General features: G+C 41.3%; 1 pseudogene across 1 annotated transcript; it reads right to left on the bottom strand.

Moving 5' to 3' along the window:
* Positions 1–334: 334 nt before the first annotated feature.
* Positions 335–11,315, bottom strand: LOC311101973 (collagenase 3-like; annotated as a pseudogene). The gene is made up of 11 exons: positions 11,177–11,315; positions 2,959–3,020; positions 2,488–2,771; positions 2,103–2,228; positions 1,887–2,013; positions 1,641–1,802; positions 1,337–1,523; positions 1,093–1,223; positions 807–972; positions 573–676; positions 335–437 (listed from the first exon to the last, which is right to left on the bottom strand). The product of its transcript is annotated as a collagenase 3-like (transcript).
* Positions 11,316–11,570: the final 255 nt, after the last annotated feature.

Here is an 11,570-nt window from a genome sequence, read left to right on the forward strand (position 1 = left end):
AATACTAAACAATATTTTAATCAATTACATTTATTTAACGATGGTAAATGTTTTATCAACGAACATCTCGACTCGATCTCTCGCTCTCTGACAACAGATATGATCAAATGACACATCAATACAATACACATCAATATACATATTCATATTTATGGATAAATATCAAAGACATACAGCTTTTCCTTGTTTAGTAGTGATAGACAAGCAAGATACAGTTATTATTACATTATTTACAGAGATAGAAAATTAGCGAAATACTGCAGTTTGTAATGTTTTGTGGGAACATAAAGAATGTTCATGACAACTAAATGTTATTATCAATAGTAGTAGTATCTTAGTAGCAATCCAGCCAGCCGTAGTTCAGGAGAACAGTATCACCCGTTTGTACGCAAGATAGTACTCACTCTGCCTTGGACCATCTGAGAAGTAAAGGTAACCTATAGGAGGAAGCATTGGCTTTATCAGCAAAAGTTTTTTGTCCAGAGCAAAAGTTTTGCTGAAGGCTTTATAAACTAATGTATGTAATAATATGAAGATAGTTTTGCAGTATTCATTGCAAAACAAATTCTCACGAAAGTTCTCAAAGACAGCGTCCACTTTGGAGCCAATGCCTGGGAAATCCTGAGTTATGGATCGAGGATATCCATAGTCCATTTAGCGTCTTGCCTCATCAAAGCTGAAACATAATTATCAATAATTTTTTATTATATTTTTTATTATTAAATCTAAAGATTCATATTATCATACAGAAAAATTCATGACATATCAATTATTGGCATCTTAATTAAATCATGTTCTAAAGTCACCTCCAGTATTTGTTGCCCACAAAGAAAAAGGTTTTCCCTTTGGTTGGCATATACACAGATGCATCTAACTTAGTCACTGATGAGGGGAAGCCCAGGTTGGAGATTGACTTTGGATAACCAGACAGGATTGTCTTTGCATAAGCTCTTATTCTCCAGTATTTGTCACCTGTGGAAATATGAGGCGAAGGAAATACTGTTTGTACGAGAGAGAGTTTGGGAGTGGGAGTACAAAAATCATATTTAGCTGTCATTTTTGGTGCTTTTGACATTCCTGTCATTACTGTACCTTCAAACAGATACACCACATATTTAGCTGGGACTTCATAGGCAGCATCGACATAGTTAATCTGAGCCCATCTCGAGCTCACTTTAGTCAGTCTAATTCCTTGGACAGCTGTGCTCTTCCGCCAGTAGTACCTATAATGACAGTGAATCAGCTTGAAACACAGGCTCCATTCACACAGGCCTTTTCTTACAAGACAATGGTCAAATTGTCTTGTAATGGAAATGTTTGCAAGGCTCCAGCTCACCCATTTTTGAAGAAGTACAGGTCTCCCCTGATGGAGGAGGCTGCATCAAACACCAGATCCCGGTTGCACTTCTTGTCTTTGGGGTTGGGTCTGGGGTCTGGCTTGGGATCCGGCTTGGGGTTCTCTGTTGGCTCCTCGGGTTATGGCTCTGGCTCTGGTCCTGGTTTGGGATCAGGTGTACGGGTACCTTTAAGATAACACACGCCGCACAAACATATAAATAGGATTCCATAAATATAGTAATAAAAAACACATATAGTGAACAGAATTATTCTATAGAAATGCTGTCAATGTGTTTGATTACCATATAGGACTTGGACCCCACGTCTGTCATCATCAGGCAGTGTGTATCCATTGGTGTTTACATACTGATAGGTGGGGAACATCAGAGCTCTCCTGTCCCTGGAGTGGTCCAGCCCCAGAGCGTGACCAAACTCATGGGCCGCCATCAAAAGCAGATTCACTCCTGAGGACATTACATGTGAGTCTGTTGAATCAGTTAATCGGGCTACACTATGTCTTAAATATTGTTGTGTGTTCAGATGGTTACCCCTCTGGCTCAGTGTCCAGGTTTCATCGTCATCAAAGTGTGTGTCCCCACCTTGGTCCCGTCCAGGGGAGTTGGCATGGGCTAAGACACCGTTCGGGCCCATCAAAAGGATAGAAGTCCCCATGATCTGTGTTTGGACAAGCAAGATTTAAGACGTTTATCAGTAGTATACAGAGATGGTATTGAGTCCATACCATTGTCATAGTCCATACTCACATCCACCCTTGAAGAGGATCATGATGTCGGCAGTCCAGAGGGATTACATCACTGTAGATCTGGAAGGCCTGGGCTAGAGTTGCATCTATATCACTCTGCCTCAGGTCTGGTGTGTACTGAGTGATTCTGTCAAACACAAGTAATTCAGCACTCACTCATTGACATTACCTGACAAGTAAAAGGGCCCCATTCTACTCCTGCAGTACAGTGCAGCCCAGGCATTGCACAATGACCCAGGCTGGGCAACAATGGATTTGACATTTTTAGCAGATGATCAACAATTATCCATGAATACCATATTATTTTCCTTGATTGTAGCTGTCAAACTTAATGCACTTAAAAATACAGTCAAACTGCTCATCTACAGTCAGAGCTTTTACTATACCTGTAGGTAACAGTGCTCTTCTCCCATTTTGGTTTCCTGTGGAAGTGTCCATATCTGCTGATGTCAGACACTCCACACCTGGACTTCATTACCTCCAGAGTGTTTTTGTCCAGAACCCCAGTGACCTCCAGGCCAAAGAATGCCTGCATGGCCTCCAGGCTCTTGTTGAAGTCAGGCTTGATAATACTCTGGAAAGATCAGTTTGTCAACCCCACATCTGTGTAGTATTGAGACAGGTAGAGACAACATTTTAAACTATCAGTTTCGTCATGCCTATTGGGACTCTCATGCAAAACAGTACAAGCATAACAAATAGGCTAACAATTATTTTCTCGCCTCATTCTGAGATAATACTGACGATACGGGTAGCAACACACTGAGCAATGTGATGCTAAATTACCTTAGCAACACACTGAGCAATGTGATGCAAATTACCTCAGCAACACACTGAGCCATGTGATGCTAAATTACCTCAGCAACTGTCTCGTCGTCCTCTGGTGATGTTTGCACCTCTGGAGCGCTGGTGGGGGAGCCTGACACAGACCCAAACAGGCCAGAAACAGGACCGCAGAACCCGTAGAAAGACCCATCATTTACAAACCTGTGGTAATGCAAAGACGGGAGACTCCCTCTCTACCACCCTGCCCTGTCCACACTCTCTTTTATATGATCCCTAACAACCTGTGGTGTACATGGTTCCAATCAGAACATGTGTGAGATGCCAAGGTAGGCTTTGTGCTCTTGAACATTCCTGGAAACGTTATGACAAGCCCATATCCTCAAGGAAGAGGGATCGTCCTCCTGATAACATTGTTGGAGGTGGTGTGTAGAGTTTGGGGTGATTGTTAGGGTGAGGTTTAGGCATACTGTAGGTACACATTAGTTAATATTGTCAGGATAATACAGTTGTTAGTTTGAATAACTTTGATCAGTCAATGGAAGCACATGTATTAAAAATCAAACTTCTAAATACTTGTTACTACATTATAATAAAATGAATCCATTTGTAATTTATATTCTGTACACATACAGTAAGATACCACTGGGATTTAAGTGAACAGGCCTTGAAGATGGTTGCTTGTTGATGCAATTTGACTTCTTGCAACACTGTCATCAACATTCAACTGATAAGTTATCACACAACATACCTTACACGGAACAAGATCCCACAACTAGACAGTGCCAAAAGGCTGCCTAAGTATGGTCCCCAATCAGAGACAACGAGCGACAGCTGCCTCTGATTGGGAACCGCACCGGCCAACATAGAAATACACATTCTAGAATACCACACATAGAAAAAGCACAACAAGGAATATACACACCCTGACTCAACATATAAGAGTCCCCTGAGTCAGGGCGTGACACTCAATCAGAAAGATTTCTGGCTCCCAGGTGTCTTTTATACAGGTAACGAGTTGAGATTAGGAGCACACTATTAAAGGGAGTGACCAAGACCAAAGAGCTCTCCAAGGATGTCAGGGACAAGATTGTAGACCTACACAAGGCTGGAATGGGCTACAAGACCATCGCCAAGCAGTTTGGTGAGAAGGTGACAACAGTTGGTGCGATTATTCGCAAATGGAAGAAACACAAAAGACCTGTCAATCTCCCTCGGCCTGGGGCTCCATGCAAGATCTCACCTCGTGGAGTTGCAATGATCATGAGAACAGTGAGGAATCATCCCAGAACTACATGGGAGGATCTTGTCAATGATCACAAGGCAGCTGGGACCATAGTCACCAAGAAAACAATTGGTAACACACTACGCCGTGAAGGACTGAAATCCTGCAGCGCCCGCAAGGTCCCCCTGCACAAGAAAGCACATATACAGGCCCGTCTGAAGTTTGTTAATTAACATCTGAATGATTCAGAGGAGAACTGGGTGAAAGTGTTGTGGTCAGATGAGACCAAAATGGAGCTCTTTGGCATCAACTCAACTCGCCGTGTTTGGAGGAGGAGGAATGCTGCCTATGACCCCAAGAACACCATCCCCACCGTCAAACATGGAGGTGGAAACATTATGCTTTGGGGGTGTTTTTCTGCTAAGGGGACAGGACAACTTCACCGCATCAAAGGGACAATGGACGGGGCCATGTACCGTCAAATCTTGGGTGACAACCTCCTTCCCTCAGCCAGGACATTGGAAATGGGTCGTGGATGGGTATTCCAGCATGACAATGACCCAAAACACACGGCCAAGGCAACAAAGGAGTGGCTCAAGAAGAAGCACATTAAGGTCCTGGAGTGGCCTAGCCAACCTCTGTGATTGCCAACAAGGGTTTTGCCACCAAGTACTAAGTAATGTTTTTCAGAGGGGTCAAATACTTATTTCCTCATTAAAATGCAAATCAATTTATAACATTTCTGACATGCGTTTTTCTGGATTTTTTTGTTGTTATTCTGTCTCTCACTGTTCAAATAAACCTACCATTAAATTTATAGACTGATCATGTCTTTGTCAGTGGGCAAACCTACAAAATCAGCAGGGGATCAAATACTTTTTCCCCTCACTGTAATTGTGATGGACGCTGTAGGAGAGAGGAATAACATCGTGGGAGAGACAAAAAGTGAGTAAAAAACACACTACATTTAAATCCCGCCCTGACACCAGAAAAAGTCACTAGATTTGTCGCTAGTTGCTTTTTTGAAAATGTGTCACTAGAGGGGTCTGAAGACTCGCTAGATATAGCGACAAAGTCGCTAAGTTGGCAACACTGGGCGGGGGACCTTTGGGCGGCGCGAACGTGGCGTGGGATGCAGTGAAAAAGTTAAGCGTTTCCCAACTTTATGTAAATCACCAGCGGCGACCGCTGGGCTATGATCAATCATATCGAGTGGTTACCATGACGAATTTGATGCTATGCGACCTGAGGCTGGAGACTTTCTTCAGAAAAGATGTCTTACAAAATTACTAGGATGGAAGCAAATGTATGTAATTATAACGTCATAATGAATAATGCACAAAATGTACAGTTGAGAGGAATATGTTAGTTAATGTAGAGACAAACGATTATGCAGAATTTTTGGTCATAAAGTTCATTAACGAAAATCACTATTTAGCAAACTAGCTGACTAGCTAACATTAGCCAGCTACCTGGCTAGCTTTATGGGCATTGTGACATGAGTATGAAATTGTAATTCTGGTTGTTAAATGTTTTAGGGACTCCTGAAACAACCAGCAAACCAGGCTGTCATCTTGTGAAACAGTGGATGTAATAAATCTAGCTAGCTAAAGCATTTACTGCAAATTGAATGTAAAATGTTGTAAGCTTGCCTTGCTGATATTTGCAATGCAAGGCAGCTAAAGTAACATAGCTAGCTATTTTCTTGCTTATTGTGCAGTGGAGGATAAAAATACCTGTATGCCTATGGATGTGTAGCTGGCTATGTAGCCGATCTGTGTATGGACCCTAAAACGTTTGGTATAAATATTAGTTCAGAACCTAGAAATGAACCTCAGCTATCAATGCCGGTTGTATCAACTTCAAAACAGTCTGAATGACATTAATGAAGCCTATGGATTGAGTAGAATATAATATAACTTTGTGCCAAGGATGCAAGTTGTATATACAGTTGAAGTCGGAAGTTTACATACACTTAGGTTGGAGTCATTAAAACTAGTTTTTCAACCACTCCACAAATTGCTTGTTAACAAACTATAGTTTTGGCAAGTCGGTTAGGACATCTACATTGTGCATGACACAAGTAATGTCATGTCAAGTCAAGTCCAACAATTGTTTACAGACAGATTATTTCACTTAAATGTAACCCTCTCACCAGGCTCGAATTTGACTCTCACAATATTAGCTTATTTAGAATATCTGAACAGCATGGGATATTAGGTGAGAAGGACATCTCCAATAAGAATCCCTATTGTAAACTTGCTAGGGTGAATGACAAATAGGGTATTAACTTCAGATATAATTATTATAGACTTGGTTATTATTATAAGGATATGCTTTCCCATGCATTAAATGAAACTGAAACAGTAAATGACTCCACCAATACAACATACATACATAAGGTTCAAGATCTATATTAATCAAATTTTCAATGTATCACATCAAAGGAAATAAAAATAAGAAACCCCAATGATTTTTCCACAACCCATGTCCAAATTATTTGCAAGCTTGCTTAAACCCTGGGCGCGCGTTGGAGCTCATTAAAAAATGACGACATACATAAAGTCCCGAAGTCCACCCCACATTTGTAGTTACGCACTACTTGTAGATAATGCCTCAGCAAAATATAGTAGTTCCGTGCAGGTGTCCTCACAAGATCCACAGCGAACACAGCTATCAATGCAGCCAGTACTCCGTAGCAGCAACAGACATCCGTTGGAAACCCGAACTCGTTGATCGTCACAAGCAATTCTCTCCAAGTCTTGCACGATGCTAGGCTAACCTCTAGGATGTCGAATGTCTCCACAATGCGACGGCAGCTTCAGTCTCCACTAGGTCTTTCTTAACGAAATAATAAACACTCTCTTATAGAAATAAAATCAGGATTTCCCTTCAAAAAAACTCTGTAGGTATGGTTTTGTTCTCTCTTTATCGTTTCCTTTGGTCGTTTTTCCTTCACCAACCACACTAACTTCTCTCCTCTCCCTTCTTTCAACCTTTTCCTCTCTTTTCTTTCCCAGCAACCAGTCCACTCTCCCATTGGCCACAACTTAACAAGTTACCTCATTGGTCAAAACTTTAACGAGATACGTGGGGAAACTTAAACTTAAAAGTAAACCAACCTATTCACTTGTACATTTTTTTAAAACATTGCTTCAAAATAAATGCATTAATGACATTACAAATCAGGAGCTATTCGATCACCTTTACATCTAATACCAATGAATTATAACAAATAAACTCTATACTTGGTTTTAGCAAGGTATTACATATAATTCACTGTATCACATTTCCAGTGGGTCAGAAGTTTACATACACTAAGTTGACTGTGCCTTTAAACAGCTTGGCAAATTCCAGAAAATGATGTCATAGCTTTAGAAACTTCTGATAGGCTAATTGACATCATTCGAGTCAATTGGATGTGTACCTGTGGATGCATTTCAAGGCCTACCTTCAAACTCAGTGCCTCTTTGCTTGACATCATGGGAAAATCAAAAGAAATCAGCCAAGACCTCATAAAAAAGAGGTCCTAATAATGACATTATCTTCCATATTCCTACAGATACCTTGCAACTGGAGATTCCTTCAAATTGATTGCCTACAGTTACCGTGTAGTGCACTGCAAGGTTGGGTGACCGGGGCCATCTGGGACTGCCTCCTAGCGGAATTCAGGCGTGTGAAGGCTATCTGTGTCCTGCATAACTTCATGACCTCCACAGGTCTGGTTCATCCTTGGGAGCAATTTCCAAACGCCTGAAAGTACCACGTTCATCTGTACAAACAATAGTACTCAAGTATAAACACCATGGGACCACTCAGCCATCATACCGCTCAGGAAGGAGACGCATTCTGTCTCCTAGAGATGAACGTACTTTGGTGCGAAAAGTGCAAATCAATCCCAGAACAACAGCAAAGGACCTTGTGAAGATGCTGGAGGAAACAGGTACAAAGGGATCTATATCCACAGTAAATTAGTCCTATATCAACATAACCTGTGATGAGGTAGTGTTGAAGGAGTCAGGCGCAGGAGGGTAAATCACAGAATAACAGGCTTTAATCCGCAAAATACAGGTTTACACAGAAATGCGTCAAACACACTCCAGGGCACAAAACAGGCGCACTGGAAAATACAAGGCACACAGGAAATACTCCCGTCGATACAAAATACACAAGCTTCACTAACCTCCACAATAAACAATCACCCACACAGACAAGGAAGCAGAGGGAACACTTATACCATGACTAATGAGGGAATAAGGACCAGGTGTGTGTGATTGAAGACAAGACAAATGGAGTGATGATAAATGGATCGGCAGTAGCTAGTAAGCCGGTGCCGGCGGAAGTCGTGACATAACCTGAAAGGCTGCTCAGCAACGAAGAAGCCACTGCTCCAAAACCACCATAAAAAAGCCAGACTACGGTTTGCAACTGCACATGGGGACAAAGATCGTACTTTTTGGAGAAATGTCCTCTGGTCTGATGAAACAAAAATTGAACTGTTTGGCCATAATGACCATTGTTATGTTTGGAGGAAAAATGGGAAGGCTTGCAAGCCCGAAGAACACCATCCTAACCGTGAAGCACGGGGGTGGCAGCATCATACTTTGGGGATGCTTTGCTGCAGGAGGGACTGGTGCACTTCACAAAATAGATGGCATCATTAGGAAGGAAAATGATGTGGATATATTGAAGCAACATCTCAAGACATCAGTCAGGAAGTTAAAGCTTGGTCGCAAATGGGTCTTCCAAATGGACAATGACCCCAAGCATACTTCCAAATTTGTGGCAAAATGGCTTAAGGACAACAAAGTCAAGGTATTGGAGTGGCCATCACAAAGCCCTGACCTCAATCCTATAGAAAATGTGTGGGCAGAACTGAAAAGCGTGTGCGAGCAAGGAGGCCTACAAACCTGACTCAGTTACACCAGCTCTGTCAGGAGGAATGGGCCAAAATTCACCCAACTTATTGTGGGAAACTTGTGGAAGGCTACCCGAAACGTTTGACCCAAGTTAAACAATTTAAAGGCAATGCTACCAAATACTAATTGTGTGTATGTAGACTTCTGACCTACTGGGAATGTGATGAAAGAAAAAAAAGCTTAAATAAATCATTCTCTCTACTATTATTCTGACATTTCACATTCTTAAAATAAAGTAGTGATCCAAACTGACCTCAGACAGGGAATTTTTACTATGATTAAATGTCAGGAATTGTGATAAACTGAGTTTAAATGTATTTGGCTAAGGTGTATGTAAAATTACGACTTCAACTGTACATGTAGTTATTACCAAGCATGAGATCCCCACATTGTAGCCTGTACAGTGAATATATTCACTGATCATGTACTCTACCTTGGCAAATAAAGGTGCAGTTCAGGTATGAAAGTCTGTGAGACATTCTTTTTCAGTCATATCCAATACCAGGAGTATCAAACTCCAGTCTTTGAATGATGCTGTGTCTGCATGTATGTATTAAAATTATTCACTTCAACAGTGTTTACCAATCCTGCTTCTGGGACATCAATGGTTACACATTGTAACTATGCAATAGACTAGAAACGTGATTTAACTAGTTAAAGGCTTATTTGTATTTTATATATACCGAAACAGAATTTTAAAAAACAGTACACTACACTTCCTATGCATCATGTAAATATTCTAAAACCGGTTCATCTCAATATCTAATTTCCTTCATCTGCACTGATCTGAGGACACAGGATAGGTGTAGCATTTCATCAAATGAGACTTAATTTCAACCAGTATAGAAATGTGAAACGCTTTATTGAAAGAAGTTCATTATCCAAGTGTTATAAACACATAATATATGCATTATACATATTATAATTGTAATATTATAAATAAAAGTTCAATCTGTACTTCAATGCACATCTGGTGTCCATTATATAAACAGAGGAAGAAAGAGTAGGTGGGGCGAGAGGTGTGATAGAGTGTAAAAGACAGAAAGGGAAAGAGGAAGGAACAGAGGAGCAGGGAAGACTGTATATGATTAATGAATTACAGTGCTACTAAACTAAAACATTATCTCAGTTCATCACAATTATATAATAGTGTCTCTAGCTGTGTCTCCTAACCAGCCTTGGGCCCCCAGTTGGCCCGAAGGTTATCTTAAGAGCGGGTGAGGTGGCGATGACGGGACTGGGGGTTGGCATCCTCTCTCACATCAAAACAGACCTGCAGACGAGAGACAGATGGAGAGCGAGAGAGCATGATTAAGCCTTGTGTTTTTTTAATTCTAACACTGTCAGTTATCTTAATCATCAGGAGGTGAAATGCAAAACTGACCTTGGATCATTAACTCTGGGACTACTACATCTATCTGTATTTCAATGTAAGCATCTCTTTAATAATACTTCCCATTGACCCGACCAAGTGACCTCTCACCTCTGATTATGCTGTGCTCTCTAGGTAGCCTGTTCCGATGTGGGAGGGGTTCACCGACACAGCTGATTTAACCTAGAGGATTTAGGGAGAAGGGGGGGGGGGGGGATAAAGTGAAGGAGAGAGACTGTTATTGAGAAAATTAGGTAGTTAAAGAGACAGTGTTCAACAGGAATCTGTGTGTTTGGCCTCACTTGGTGTCCACACTAAGTGGCTGCAGAGTACTTTATACTGAAAAACATGCACTGACAAACAATATAGCGTAGTTATAGTGTCTTACTATTCTCCATGGTTGGTCCTCTTGCCTATTCTTTGAAGGTGGAAGGAGCCACAGTAATACACAGTCCTTACTGCACAACACAATCCATCAATCATATTGATACACGAGTGTGTAGGTGTTGGTTATAGGGTGTCTAATTGTTCCAAAAAATGTCACTATCGGTGACTCTTAAAGAAGAGCCTGTTTTGTTTTTGTACAGACATCACCCATAGCTAAACAGCACCATCACCTGAGAAGTAGAAATCAAAGGGAGAGAAACTCGGAAATGAATAACTGCAGTTGACATAGCTAAGTAAATGGAAGAATACTTTTATTGCAATGTGGATGGCTCTTATAAGAGCCTTTGGTTGTGTATAGTGTAATCTATGGTGTTGCCAGGGAACAGCACCCTCTTCGAATAAGTAGGAGGTGAAGATCTCCCGCACATGGATTGCCTCCCATGCTGCGTTGTTGGCCCCCATCCTTGAAACATCCTGCAGAGCAGCAGACCTCTCCTCTGCAGATCCCCTCCTGGTCCTCATGTACATCCTCGTGAAGTTATGCAGGACACAGATAGCCTTGACACGCCTGAATTCTGCTAGGAGGCAGTCCCAGATGGCCCTGGTCACCCAACCTTGCAGTGCACTACACGGTAACTGTAGGCAATCATTTTGAAGGAATCTCCAGTTGCAAGGTATCTGTAGGAATATGGAAGATAATGTCATTATTAGACTTTTACATCATCGGTCATTGTGGATTACTGAAGTATAATAACTCTTATAACAAATTATGATAACATTGGA

The sequence above is a fragment of the Coregonus lavaretus genome, assembly GCF_964263955.1.
Source record: "Coregonus lavaretus genome assembly, chromosome: 26".
Lineage (NCBI taxonomy): Eukaryota > Metazoa > Chordata > Actinopteri > Salmoniformes > Salmonidae > Coregonus > Coregonus lavaretus.